Source organism: Mesoplodon mirus (genome assembly GCF_964341445.2).
Source record: "Mesoplodon mirus genome assembly, chromosome: 8".
Lineage (NCBI taxonomy): Eukaryota > Metazoa > Chordata > Mammalia > Artiodactyla > Ziphiidae > Mesoplodon > Mesoplodon mirus.
The window spans coordinates 6,500,922-6,516,285 of NC_138984.1; positions in this window are offsets into that span (position 1 = coordinate 6,500,922).

The window sequence follows — 15,364 nt, forward strand, 5'->3', positions numbered from 1 at the left end:
GAGAGTCTATGGGGACTAGCTCCAGCTGAATCAAACATCAAGCATGGGCCTCAGGGAAACCTCTAGCCCTCAGCAGGCTACAGGGAGGATAAAATGGGGATGTGTGTGTGTGTGTGTGTGTGTGCAAAAGTGCCTAGAGGCTATTTCTGGAACAGTCAGGGCAGGCTAGCTGCTGTGACAAGCAAACCCTCTCTCTGAGGATTCATGCCAAAAAATGCCTATTTTTTACTCACGTCCAAGTTGAATGTTGGTCTTCAAGAGGCAGTTCAAGGACCGGTCTCTTCCATTCTGTGGCTCTGCATCCCCTTGGAGTCCTCTGTAAGGTCACCTGTCAATCCAGCAGACAAGAAGGAAAGTGGGAAATCACGAGGCTGTGTCTAGAAGTGACAAATATCACTTCTAACGACATTGCACTGGCCAGAACGCAGCCTTGTGGACACACCTACCTTGAAGAGAGGCTGGGAGGTATGGATCTAGCTGTGTGACCACAAAGAAAAGAAAATGAGGTCTGCGAACAATAAGCCAGCTTCTACCAGAAGCTATAAAGCAAATGAAGGGTCTTATTTACTTTGATCTTTATCTCAGTGGCCACAGTATGACATTTAATGCTTCATGGCAAAAATCAAGATAAGAAAAATTCCCTTTTTCATCCTAAGCTACAAAAGGTTCAATTTCCCAGGCCAATCAGGAAAAAAAGAAGAAAAATGAGGGGGTGGGGGGAGGAAGAGGAGGAAGAGGAGGTGGAAGAAGAAAGAAAAGAAGAAATAAAAGTGAGTTTATAACCCAAACACTTGTTTTCTGGAATTCTTGTTTGTTTGACCATTAACCAAATCCTCAGGGGTAGGTTATAATTATTGGATGCTGCCTAGCACATGGCTTCACTGGTAGGGAATCATTTTTAATGACAGGAAATAGGACTTTCCAATGTGTAATATTTAACAGAAAATTTGGAATTTGTATATTTAAAAGCACATCAAAAGAAAAACGCTATATGAACTGGTTCTTCATTGGTAAGTTTGATTATTAAAACTCTCATCGTCCTTTCATGATTTGCCAAGCTTTCCGAGACCTTTTGACTTATATTGCTCTCCTCATATGATACATCTGGATCCGTGGGCACATGCACACTTTGGGAACAGATCCTTTCTCATTACCAATTTTGATGGTCTTCACTGATTTTCAAATGATAACTTTTAGCCATTATACCAAAAGTTTTAGATATTTCCATTCATTTAATCCTCACAATCACCCTTTGGAATTGGTATTATTTTTCCATTTCACAGATGAGGAAATTGCGGCTGAAAAATATGAAGTAACTTGCCCAAGTTTAGCTAGCAAGTGTCAGAGCCAGGAATCGAACCAGTCGGTCCAACTCCAGAAACCATGCTCTTAATAACAAGAAGTCAGTTTCCAGATCAGAACTGGGTCTTTGTTATTATTGTTTTGTCCGAATGATTGTTTTGGCAAAGTTAATTCAGAACCCTAGCTGAAACTTCAATCACTGCCTAAAAGGTTCATTTCATTGTGGAATCACATGTCTACACCGGACCCAATGGAACCCTCAGTTGGCTGGGCTGTAAACTTGCTCTCATGCCAACCGTGGACCTGGCTTCTGCTCCTACAAACTTCTGAAGCAATGACATTCCCCCTGAGGCTCTCTCTGGGGAGCCACACTCAGAACAACCAGCTGCTGAAGTGTGCCCGCAGGTGTTCCCAGCCATCCCAATCTCCCTCTTTGCTGTCGCCATTCCAGGTCGGACAGTCAGGCAGAATCAGAAGGTGAGAAAGGAACCCCCAAATCATAGGCTTCTCTGATGCCCAGATTGACAGAGAAGCTCCACTACTGAAAGTAGTTGAAAGCAGTTATTGAAAGCAATTTAAACTCTAAATACATGGAATTTTAGAGAAAAAAAAAACTGCAATGAAAAGACACTTTTATGAAAAATATATGAGGTTGCTTCCAGTAATTATAGATCAGTGCGGATATGTTTCTTTCATTGGCCATTAATTTAAATCAATTATTTATCGAGTCCTGTGATGCTGTGTGTTGGAAACCACTTAGGACTGGCTGCTTTAATGTGTTCTTTAAAGGGACAGATTATAGATTCCTCTTCAAGGGTTTCTTTTCCTGACTGACATGGAAAGGAAGAATACACTGTTGGGGTCAAAACTCACCTGGTCCTTGCAATGAAGTTACTTCCTTTGCCCCCCACCCCTAAAGTTACGGTGAGAATTTTTACAACTTTTTTTTCCCATTAGCTTCTCTGATTACAGAGATGATGCTATACTTAAGAAGAATATCCTTGGTAGTCCAACACAATGGGCCTCTTAGGAATTGTCCTAGCATAGATATGTTCCTGATTAGGTGACTCATTGGGTGTTGTGGCCACACACACAATTATAAGATCAGAGTTTTTCCTGATTTCTTCATGACATCTGGTCAACCCCCTAGGCAACACGAATTCAAAATTCAAGTCCAGCTGATGATATTTTATTCTCTTTCCTTTTTACTTTTGTGCTGTTTCCAGATCTTGGCTCTCTAATGATAACAAAGGTGCCTGCTCTATACAGAACAGAAACTTCCTGAATGTCAGGGAAGAAGAATTAGGAAAAAATGGTGAAGATGGCTCCAAGATAGGAGCAGTAGCATTGGCGACGTTAGGGAAGAGTGCTTTAACTTCAAGATGAGCTCAGTTGTCTCAGAGTAGTTCAGACTAGTTCAGACTAGTTGCCTTCAGCCTCCTGGCTGTTATTTGCATACCAGGGAGCTGGCCAGTGCATCTCTCCTCTTTCACACCTGTCTTTGATCTAATGCTCCCAGCAGGCTGAGCGACCATCAGTGCCCCACAGCCTTGTGTGCCTTCTCTCCTCCATGCTTTGCCTGTTGCCTTGCTCTCGCACTCGGATGTTTTCTCTCTCACCTTCTACGCTCAGCCTTGAAGGTCCAAGTCAAGCACTTCCTATTTCAAGAACCTTTCTCAAGTGGCACCATCCACTTCCTGCCCTTTGTTCCTCCGTGTCCTACATCACAAGGCCATAACTGCCACTTCATTTGTCAGGTTCCCCCCTGTCTTGTGACTTCCAAGAGGATGCAGATGATGCTTTCTGCATCCTGGCATTCTCAGGGCATTCTTGTGTTCTCAGCGCAGTCAGGTAGAGAGTGCTTGGTTTGTGCTGCTTAATTCATGAACCTCACAAAAAACAGGCAAACCAGCCAACCCTGGGCATGCTTAGGGGAACCTGTTCCTTGTTGACAAGCTCAGAAATGCCTCATCAGTTTCAAATCTCAAGATTTGAATTCTTTTCTTCCGAATGATTCACACATTAGATTCCCCTCACAAACATTCTAAATTGTGATTTCATTTCAAATTTAGATAGCTGGTAAAAAAAAATAACCCACTAAAAGAGGAGTGGCTTTGAAGACCTTATTCATAGAAAAGGATGAAGAAGCTGGTATTGGTCAGATCATAGGTTTCATTCAGTAAAAGAATAAGATTGTAAATGGGAACTAATATAACCAGAAATAATAACTTCTCATGTTTAAATAGTTCCTTGTCAGTTATAAAGTACTTTTGAATATACTGTGCCTTTTTATTTAACCATAATTCAGTTAAGTGCCAGACTAGATAAAATTAAGCCTAGGTGCCCAGCATATCAGTATAGTATATAGGCCATATTGATCTTGTTTAAGAGGGTCTGTTTTAAACCCAGACTGCCTTGTCCCAATCACATTCATCACAGACTAGCTGTGTGACCCTAGTTGCCTAACCTCTCTGTACAATGAAGATGACAATTGAATCTTCCTTCTAGGGTCGTCGCGAGATATAAAAGAAGTTAATATTGTGGTTCTCAATCTGAGCTGTATATTGGAGCCATCGGGGAGCCTTTTAAAAAACGCTAATGCTCAGGCCACTCCAGACTGATGATAGCAGAATATCTGGGTGGTGCCTGGCCATCCAGACATCACTATTGTAAAAATTCCCCAGGTGATTCTAATGTGCAGGCAGCATTGATACCCACCAAATTAATGATGGAAATCACAGGGCCGGGTACCCCATGTATTGCTCAGTACATATGGCCTTTCTTGTTATTTTATGTGCAATTCCCAGCTGGTTTACCTACAGCTTCATGGGATGGGGCTTCAGGATAACTTTTGATTTCCACTTTACTGATTTTCCTTTTATCTTAGTTATTCTTGTGGGAAAGCTCTTTAAATATGCTGCATATTTTCCCACAGCCTTTTTTCTGTTAATAACTTTAAAATTTACACAGGCAATTAGAAATTAGAAAAGAGTTGTACACCAAAACACACTATAATCCTATAGTCCCACACTGAGAAAAACTATTCACATGTTGTCAGACACAAGTCCAGATTTTAATAAATATGTATAGGTTCCAAAATTAGATCATTTGAGGTGCACATTTTATAACCTGCATTTTTCACTTTAACACTTCCTGAATATTTTATGTCAATAAATATATTTCCTAAGATTTATTATTCTATTTTAGAAACCACCATGATATACTTAACCATCCCTCCTCTTTTTTTGGACAAACAAGCTGTCTCCAGTTTCTCTACATCATTGAATGAAGGCAATAAGCCTTCATTCAATGTGTTTATTCATTCTTTCACTTAACAAATATTACTAAGTGTTGTCTTTTGTTAGGCATTGTTGAAAGTAATAAAGGCACAGCAAGGAGGAAGAGAAATCCCTGCCATCCCTTCTGAAGGGGGAAGAATGAGAATAAACAAACAAATAAATACATACTATGTTGAGAGGTGACAAGGCCTAAATGGAAAATCTAATGAGGGCAGGGGGAAGTCGGTATGTTACTGGATGCGTGGGGGAGGAGCTGATACTGGAGCAGAGAAGTGGACAAGGTGAAGGAGTGAGCCCAGCAGACACGTGGGAGAAGAGCATCCAGGCAGAAGGAATAACGCTGGCAAGACCCCAAGGTGCTAGAGTTACATCAAGAGGACCCCTGTGCCTGAAATGGATCAGAAGGGGCAGGGAGATGGAGAAGCAGATGACACTGGAGAACACAGTCTGTACTTGGGCTTTAACTCTGAGTGAGATGGGAGCATAGAGGGTTCCGTGCACAGGAGGGACACAACCTGAGTTGTGTTCTTCATAAGTGTTGCTGTGTTATGTTGTGTTCAAATAACTGGCTGCTTGTGGAGGACGGGCAATAGGAAGGCAAGGGTAAAAGCACGGAGACCAGAGGGAAGGCAAATGCAAAATCCGATGGTGGCTTAGCCAAGTGCAGGAAAGTGGAGATGGAGGGAAGCGTTTCTTGCCACCAAACCTTTGTTCACATCTTTGCCTTCTGTTATGAGTTGAATTGTGTTCCAGCGCCCACCTAAAAAAAAAAAAAAAAAATCATATGTTGAAGTCCTAACTTCCAGAACTTAGAATGTGACCTTATTTGGAAATGGGGTTGTTGTAGAGTTAATTAGTTAAGATGAGGCCATACTGGAGTAGGGTGAGTCCCTAATTCAGTATGACCAATATCCCTATAAAAAGGGAAGATTTGGAGACAAACATGAACACAAGGGAGAAGGCCATGCAAAGATGAAGGCAGAGATCAGGTGATGTTTCTGTAAGCCAAGAAACGCCAAAGATTGCTACAAACCACAAGAGGCTAGGAGAGGGGCATGGAACAGATTTTTCCCTCAGAGCCTCCAGAAGGAATCAAAGCTACTGATACCTTGATCTTGGACTTCTAGCCTCCAGAACTGAGACAATACATTTCTGTTCTTTAAGCCACCCAGTTTGTGGTACTTTGTTATAGCAGCCCTACCAAACTGATACACCTCCCTAGGAAAATTCCTACAGTAGAATTGCTATTTCAAAGGAAACATATATTAAGGTTTTTGATACATATTTGCATCTAGAAAGGTCGTACCTATTTACATTCCCAACAGCAGCATGTATAAGTGTCTACTTCATTATATTCTTACTAACACAGGAAATTAGAATTTGTAACATTTCACAGTGTAACAGATAAAACTATCTATTTTATTGTATTTTAATGTGCATTTTTTTGATGATTAGAACCTGGATATTTTTATGTGTTTATTGATTATTTTGTGAATTACCTGTTCTCATCCTTTGCCCATTTTTCTACTGGCCTTCTTGCCTACCCTTACTGATTCCTAAGAACTCTTTATATATTAAGGATGTAAACCCTTTTAATAAATATGCACACATACACACAAAATAAACAACTGCCTTTTCAAGTTGTCATTGGCTTTTAATTTTCTTTTCTTTTTTTTTTTTTTTTGCGGTACGTGGGCCTCTCACTGTTGTGGCCTCTCCCGTTGCAGAGCACAGGCCCTGGATGCGCAGGCTCAGCGGCCATGGCTCACGGGCCCAGCCGCTCCGCGGCATGTGGGATCTTCCCGGACTGGGGCACAAACCGGTGTCCCCTGCATCAGCAGGCGGACTCTCAACCACTGTGTCACCAGGGAAGTCCTGGCTTTTAATTTTTAATAGTCTGTATCTGTGCTATTACAGTAACCTCTGACTACCTGTGGTTATTGAGACTTCACATATGGCTAGTCCTACTTGAGATGTGCTATGAGTATAAAATACACACCAGATTTCAAATGCTTAGCATGAAAACAAAGAATATAAAATATCCTATTAATAATTTTTAAGGCTTCCCTGGTGGCGCAGTGGTTGGGAGTCCGCCTGCCGATGCAGGGGACACAGGTTCGTGCCCCGGTCCGGGAAGATCCCACATGCCGCGGAGCAGCTGGGCCCGTGAGCCATGGCCGCTGAGCCTGCGCGTCTGGAGCCTGTGTTCTGCAACGGGAGAGGCCACAACAGTGAGAGGCACGCATACCGAAAATAAAAAAAAATTTTTAGTATTGATTGCATGTTTCCCAATGGATTTACTCTCTTAAATTTTCCCGGTAGACAATCATATCATCTGCAAATCATCTGTCTTTTCTTTATAATGATACTAAGAGGCATCCTTTTCTTGTTCTCCACGTAAACAGTTATACCCCTGTTATTTCATCCTTATCACATCTGCAGGTTTCCTGGCTCCTTCTGGAACGTGCTGCCTTGGTGTTGCAGCTCTCTAGCAGCCCCAGGGCAACCCCACTGGGTTCTGTTTTGACTTAGCTCTAGTTATAGGCAATGGGTGGAGGGAGGGGAGGGAAGCAGACGCTGGGAGAGCACGTGTCGTCTGGAGATGACACCTCTGCATAGGCTCTGAGTAAAAAGGGGGTGCTCTAACTCTTATGAGGAAAAGTGGGCTATTTCTGAAGGGTCTGGGAGTTCCAGGTTGCTGGAGACACCAGCCTAGCTGTCCCCATCCTGTGTGTGTCGGGGTCCTGTTCTTTCCCAACCAGGACCCTGACCTGACACAGCAGACCTGCCTTGCTCGGGCATTTTACCTTCTCTGGAGCTCGGCCACGCTGAGCATTCAGTCCTGGACCTGGGCCTCGGCCCTCCTGCCTTCCTCCTGCAGGAGATGAGCCTCTTTCTATGCTCTCAGCTTTTTGTTGTCTGTGTCCAGCTGAGTACAGCCACACAATCCTATTGTTCCTACAGCTGCTGCTTCACCCATATTTCCCAACTACCTGAAATACTGCAACAGTTAATGCATTCTCTTCCAACACTCTGCCATCCCTTTCACCACCAGAGAAAGTGGCAGCAATTAGAGCTCCACTTTGTGCCCGGCTACCATCAGGACAAGGTTCAAAACTCCATCTTACCACCTGTGTAGTGGGTTGAACTGTGGCCCCACAAAACTATATGTGTCCTGGAAACTCAGACTGTACCTGTATTTGGAAAAATGGTGTTTGAAAATGTAGTTACGTTAAAAATCTCAAGGCGAGGGGCTTCCCTGGTGGCGCAGTGGTTGAGAATCTGCCTGCTAATGCAGGGGACACGGGTTCGAGCCCTGGTCTGGGAGTATCCCACATGCCGCAGAGCAACTAGGCCCGTGAGCCACAACTACTGAGCCTGCGCGTCTGGAGCCTGTGCTCCGCAACAAGAGAGGCCGCGACAGTGAGAGGCCCGTGCACCGCGATGAAGAGTGGCCCCCGCTTGCCACAACTAGAGAAAGCCCTCGCACAGAAACGAAGACCCAACACAGCAAAATAAATTAATTAATTAAAAAAAAAAATCTCAAGGCGAGATCCTCCAAGATTAGGGTGGACCTTAAATCCAATGACAAGTGTATTTATTTAAAAAAAGAGGGGAATTCCCTAGTAGTCCAGTGGTTAGGACTCCGCAATTCTACTGCAGGGGGTCCAGGTTCGATCCCTAGTGGGGGAACTAAGATCCCACGAGGCACACAGTGTGGCCAAAAACTAAAAAAGAGAGAAAGAAGGAGAGAAAGCACAGAGGAGAAGTTGATGTGAAGACGGAGTCAGACATTAGAGTGATGCATCTACAAGCCAAGGACATCAAGGACCACCAGAAGCCACCAGAAGCCACCAGATTCTCCCTGGGAGCCTACAGAAGGAACCAACCCTGCCAACATCTCGGTTTTAGACTTCTGGTTTCCAGAGCTGCTACAGAATGAATATCTGTTGTTTTAATCCACCCAGTCCATGGTAATTTCTTACGGCAGCCCCAGGAAACTAATACAACCTCCTTTCTAGGACCACTCCTGGAACCAGCTGTCCCAAGTGGGGTTCCTCAGGAAGCAGATGCTGAGATGGAAGTTAGCGCACCAGATATTTATTAAAGACTGCCCTGGGGACTAACACCTGTGCAAGGAAAGGTGGGGGAGAGAAGCAAGAGTGGGCAGAGGACTGAGCTGCAATTCAGGTCCAACGACAGCCTTGGCTGACCTGTGGGGTCCTTCAGAGTTGCCCGGAGCTGGGCCAAGATGGCCGCAGTGATCGTCATGTGTGTGGGCCATCCTGGCTGGGTGCGCCCTCGGCTGAGGCAGCCTCTGTAACTGAAGCAGTTCCTGGAGGAGCTGAGGGCTGAAGGCACCTGCTAGAAGCAACTCCAGCAGCTGAGACCCCAGGCCCTTCCTTGAGGAGAAGACTACGTGGTACATCTAGGGGCCCAACTCTGCTTCCGAGACTCAACGCTGCTTTTGTAAGATTCAGCCATGGTTTCCATTACATATAGTTCAGCTGTTTGCACTGCAATCGATTCCACTGTAGGAATAGACCACAATCTATTTATCCATTCTCCTGTTGACTGACATTATTAGGTTTGTGTTATGAGATGAATTGTGTCTCCCTGCAAAATTCATTGGTTGAATTCCTAACCCCCAGCACCTCTGATATTTGGAGATTAGGACTTTGAGAAGGCAACTATGTTAAAATGAGGTCATAGGAATGGGACCTAACCCAGTATGACTTGGTCCTTATAAGAGGAGATTAGGACACAGACACACAGGGAAGACCTTAAGGTGAGAGCCCTCAGGAGAAACAGACTCTGCCAGCACCTTGTTCTCATACTTCCAGCCTCCAGAACTGGGAGGAAATAAACTTCTGTGGTTTAAGCCACCCAGTCTGTGTCACATTGTTATAGCAGCCTTTGCAGACCACTGCAGTATGATTCTAGTTTAGGGCTGTTACTGACATGCTCATCTGTGTTCCTTGGTGCACCTGTTCCTAGGCTTCTCTAGGGCATGTGAACTTCTCTGGGGTATAGACTTCTTAGGTAGGAGTAAAGTGGTTGGTTAAAAGTGTGTAGATAGGCTTCCCTGGTGGCACAGTGGTTGAGAGTCCGCCTGCCGATGCAGGGGACACCGGTTCGTGCCCCAGTCCGGGAGGATCCCACGTGCCGCGGAGCGGCTGGGCCCATGAGCCATGGCTGCTGAGCCTGCGCGTCTGGAGCCTGTGCTCCGCAACGGGAGACGCAACAACAGTGAGAGGCCCGCGTACCGCAAAAAAAAAAAAAAAAAAAAAAAAAAAAAATTGTGTAGATAATGCCCAAGTGTTTCCCAAAGTGGTTGAACTAATTTACATTCTTGTCAGTAAATTCCAGTTGCTTCATAGCCTTGCCAACACTTGGTATTATTACCAGACTTTAAAATTTTTACCAATCAGATGGTACAAAATGGTATCTTGTTGTAGTTTTAATTTGTATTTCCCTGACTGTTAATGTTTACTGGCCAGAATTCCACTGCTGAGAGGGGTGTGTTCCAACCTTCGCCCCATTTTTCTATTGTGTTGTCTGTCTTAATCTTATGGATGGATTCATACTGACCTGGAATATATATGTGTTATTAATCTATATTATTATGTATTCAAAAGACTATATTCTTTTGTTTTAGTTACAACTGTCTTTCTTTACTCTATTTCTTTACTTCATGTTGTCTTTTAATGAACAGTTCTTAATTTTTTTTTTTTTTTTTTGCGGTATGCGGGCCTCTCACTGTTGTGGCCTCTCCCGTTGTGGAGCACAGGCTCCGGACACGCAGGCCCAGTGGCCATGGCTCACGGGCCCAGCCGCTCTGCGGCATGTGGGATCTTCCCAGACCGGGGCACGAACCTGTGTCCCCTGCATCGGCAGGCGGACTCCCAACTTCTGCACCACCAGGGAAGCCCCTTAATTTTTAATGTAGCCAAATGTATCCATTTCTTTTCTTTTTATATAAATTTATTTATTTATTTATTTTTGGCTGCATTGTGTCTTCGTTGCTGCGCGCGGGCTTTCTCTAGTTGCAGCGAGCGGGGGCTACTCTTCCTTGTGGTGTGCGGGCTTCTCACTGCGGTGGCTTCTCTTGTTGCAGAGCATGGGCTCGAGGCATGTGGGCTTCAGTAGTTGTGGCACGCGGTCTCAGTAGTTGTGGCACACAGGCTTAGTTGCTCCGTGACATGTGGGATCTTCCCGGACCAGGGATCGAACCCGTGTCACCTGCATTGGCAGATGGATTCTTAACCACTGAGCCACCAGGGAAGTCCCCATTTCTTTTTACAGTTAATATTTTTTGTGCTTGACTTAAGAAACCCTTCTGCTCCTCCATCACCCTCCCTCAGCTTTGCTTCTCTCTGAGCGATGCCCTCATTCTCCCCTACTGCGTATGGCTTCCAAGATGCCATAAGGAGAGAAGCCTGGGGGCAAGTGAGCTGCAGACAGCTTTTGTCTTTGGAACTGGCAAATCCAGAAGAAAGAGGACTTCTCTCTCCCACTACCTTTGGATAAAATCCCCGAAAGGACTCTCCTTGGTCCATCTTAAGTCACACCCTCACCTTTGCAGCAAGGAAAGTGCGGCCATATGATTGACATCAGAATGACATTTCGTTCTAATGGGGCAGGATGCTGAGCTTGTCCACTAGGATCAGAGAGAGAAGCCAGGCATTCAAGGACCCAGAAGAAGGTCAGTATCACTGGAGCATTCTAGAAAGAGAAGAGAGTGGTGTGAGATGAGGCAGATCCACATCACATAGTGTCTCATAGACCATGTCTAGGATTTGAGGGTTTTGATCACTAAAGCAAAGCACTCTACCAGGTCTATATGGTGACTTGGGCCAGCACATTAACAGAGCTGTCATTAACACAGTCATTAACTAAAGTACTCTTTGAAGTTCTGTTGTGAGAGGTTGTCTCTGGCTCAAATGAGATGACTTGCTTTCTGAAGTCCATCATCCGAAAATAAATCATTAGAGTAGCAAGCTTCTGTCACATGCTGAGCCTTGGGATTTGTACCATGGAGCATTCTGGAGCACAAAGATGTGGTCCTTGTCCGTAAGGCACTCACAGTCTTATGGAGAATTTAAAATTAACACTGAGGCATTTAGAAAGCAAAGTCTTACTGAGTCTGAACTGCCCACCTCGAGCATTGTTATGACATGTAAAACATGTCCTCCCTGGAGCAACAGTGCCTGCTTCTACCTGGAGACCCCACTTCAGACAAATGACAGCAAATGAGGCTGAATTATTAGTTATAATATACGAGCACTAATAGATACCCTTCCAAGTCAAGTTATGAGTCTTGGTTTAAAATACAGATTCCTCTGTTATGTGCTGTGATCAACTATCTAGAACAGCATTTTCTCCTAGAGCGTTCTATGGCAATGGATTGTCCCATATCTGCTCTGCCTAGTACGGTACCCACTGTCCACATTTGACTATTGAGCACTTGAAATGTGGCTAGTGTGACTAACTGAAATTTTAATTTAATTTTATTTGAATTCATTTAAATTTTAATTTTATTACCACCATGGCTATAGGCAGGGGTGTTTGCTTATGAGTATTCTTTCAGCTGTACATGGATGTTTTATACAGTGCTCTGTGATCAATCTCACATTAAAAGGGAAAATATTTAACCAGAAAAAGTCACCACTTATTGTCACCACTATTGTCACTATTATTATTTCAGTGGCATCATTGTCCATTGTCCCCTCCAATAACCAGGAAGAAGGAAAGGTTTTCCCTGCAGCTGTGAGGCAACTATGTCCCCAACTGTTCTCACGCATGTTTCCCAATAGATGGAATTGTAGGTAAGGTCAGTGTAGGTAAGTAGCAATGAGGGCTTTCTCAGGTACTCTGATGAAATGACTCCCCTTTTGACCTGCAGCAGGTCTAATTGCTTCCATGGATGATGAAACCAGGTCCCCTGTGACCTGCTCTTCTCAGCAATGGGATGTATGAGCCCAATTTCCAGAATGTCAGTTTCACATCAAATGACCCTCTCTGTGATATTAATAGACACTCTCCCCTTCCTGAAACTTATATTCAGTTAAAGAACATGTAGACATCAAGATAGATATAACAATCCCCAACCAATGTGACTGGAGCTGAACCTCTTCTCTCCAACAGAAGAGCTGCTTGAGGGAATGTAATCCGAAGCAACACCATAGCTTAGAAGTGACCTCACCATAATCCTCAAAGCCATCAGAAATGTCAGAAAAAGGCTTTGCTACAGTAAGGAGGAAAGCCACAGCCTGAGAGGCAATATTCCCTACTCACAGCCTTTTCAAACTTGTGGCAAAGAAGTGTGATAGTGTCAGACCTCTCTGGGGCAAATTGGTCCATTAGGCTCCATCTACAACAAGGTAGGTGTCCCATAAAAGCCAAGAAAGAAAACACAAAGCAGACACCTGGAAAACACAAAAGTGTTGCCCTCCAAACAGAGGAGAAGGAAAATAATTTAGCTAACGTCTCTGTACCAGAGCCACTTAGAAATCTCTGCCCTCTTACCTGCACTAATACTTATTTGGTTTCCATTTGGCTTTTTAAAACTAAAAAGCTGGGACTTCTCTGGTGGCGCAGTGGTTAAGAACCCGCTTGCCAATGCAGGGGACACGTGTTCGATCCCTGGTCCAGGAAGATCCCACATGCTGCAGAGCAATTAAGCCCATGAGCCACAACTACTGAGCCTGTGCGCCACAACTACTGAAGCCCGCACGCCTAGAGCCCATGCTCCACAACAAGAGAAGCCACCACAATGAGAAGCCCGTGCACCACAACAAAGAGTAGCCCCTGCTCGCCGCAACTAGAGAAAGCCTGCACGCAGCAATGAAGACCCAACACAGCCAAAGATAATACATAAATAAAACAAATAAATTTATTTTTTTTAAAAACTATAAAGCTAGATCCAAGAGTTATTTTCTAAAATAAGTTGGTAGTTCTTTCCAGGTTTCAGCAAAACAATGAAATTTGGGATGTTAATTGGAAAAAAAACATCTCCGACCAGCTTTCTTTCCTAACTACGTACCTTGGATAGACATCATCCTCTTGCTGCCACTCAAGGTATTGCTATGTGATTTAGAGGTAGCCCCTCTCTTCTGCCTGTTTTCCAGCCCCACACCTGCATGGTTAGGAAATTACATTCTTAGTAACCGTTATGCTTTATGCCAAGCACTGTGCCAGGTGCTCTTACCTAGCTTGTTTTATTTAATCTCCATAACTCCATGAAGCAGATACTATTCCCATTTCACAGATGACATAACTGAGGCTCAGGTCTATTGCCCAAGGTGGCCTTGGTTACAAACTGCAAGATTGTAAGACAGGTCATCACTCTCCTTTGTTGAGATGATCAAGGGATACAATATACGGAAACCCCTTAGCACAGTCTCTGCTCAATGAATAGTGTTATTGCTATTACTAATGGTATTACTGCAGGAATTGGATTGCCCCAGGATCCATCTCCCCACCCCCTTACATTTTCTAACACAGAGTCATTCTATCTGGGCCATCCATGAGGACCATGGGAAGCACCGCGCTCTGAGGTGGAGGCACCAGCCCTGCAGACCGTGCTGCAGATGAGCAGGAACGAACACAGGATGCTGAGGGGGAGGACCTTCTGCTGCCGCTGAGTGGCACACGGGCCCCCAGAGAATGCACACACACACAAGGTGCAATAAATGTGTGTCTACCTGCTTTCCTTTCAATATGTTTGAAAAGATGTTTGAAACTTGATTATACTATTTATAATTGGCATACTACCTTGACTTTCGCCAGTACTACATTGTAAAACAGAGTTGTATTTTATGATATTTAACAATGCTTGACACTTTGAAGTGCCACTTTTGAAGAATGAATATGGTATAACATACTTGAGTATGTGTGATACCAACCTTTTTAAAATAAAATATAAATTATAAATATATAGGAAATATATACGTATATATAATTAGGAATCACAGGATTATGGAGGTTGAGAAGTCCCACGATCTGCCTTCTGTAAGCTGAGGCCCAGGAGAGCTGGTGGTGTAGCTCCAGCCTGAGTCTAGAGGCCAGAGAACCACAGGACGATTGTCCCAGTCTGAGGGCAAAAGACCAATTTCCTAGTTCAAGCAGAGAGAGGGAGCAAATTCTCCCAGTCCTCTGCTTTTTGCTCTATTCAGGCTCTCTATGGATTGGATGAGGCCCACACACATTGGGGTGCTTTACTCAGTCTAGCAGTTCAGATACTAATCTCTTCTGGAAACACCTTCACAGACACAGAAGTAATGTTTAACCAGATATCTGGTTATCTGGTGGCCTAGTCAAGTTGATACATAAAATTAACCATCACAATGCCCCAGTCTGGTGAATCAAAAACCCACAGTAAACATAAGCTGGGGCCACATGGGAGGGGAAACTATCACCAACACTGCCTTAATAATGGGCATTGTCTGGGTTATAGCTGGATGTTCATATTCTTAAACACACTAACTTAAACTCCAAGACCCTTCAGGGTGTAAGGAGTTCACAGTTCTTTTGGGGACAGTTAGGTTCAATAGCACTTACATATTGCAAATGACTGCAGAATGTTTCAGGTAAAGGAGACATTGCTTTCTGCAGTTTCTTCCCCTATGAGCACTAGCAAATTATGTTACTAATTTCAGAAGAATGATTGCAAATGAAAAACATAACATTTTCATAATAAATTCAATATGTGGTAAAAATACTACTAATAGACCATAGAAAGGAATAGGTATTGAAATGGG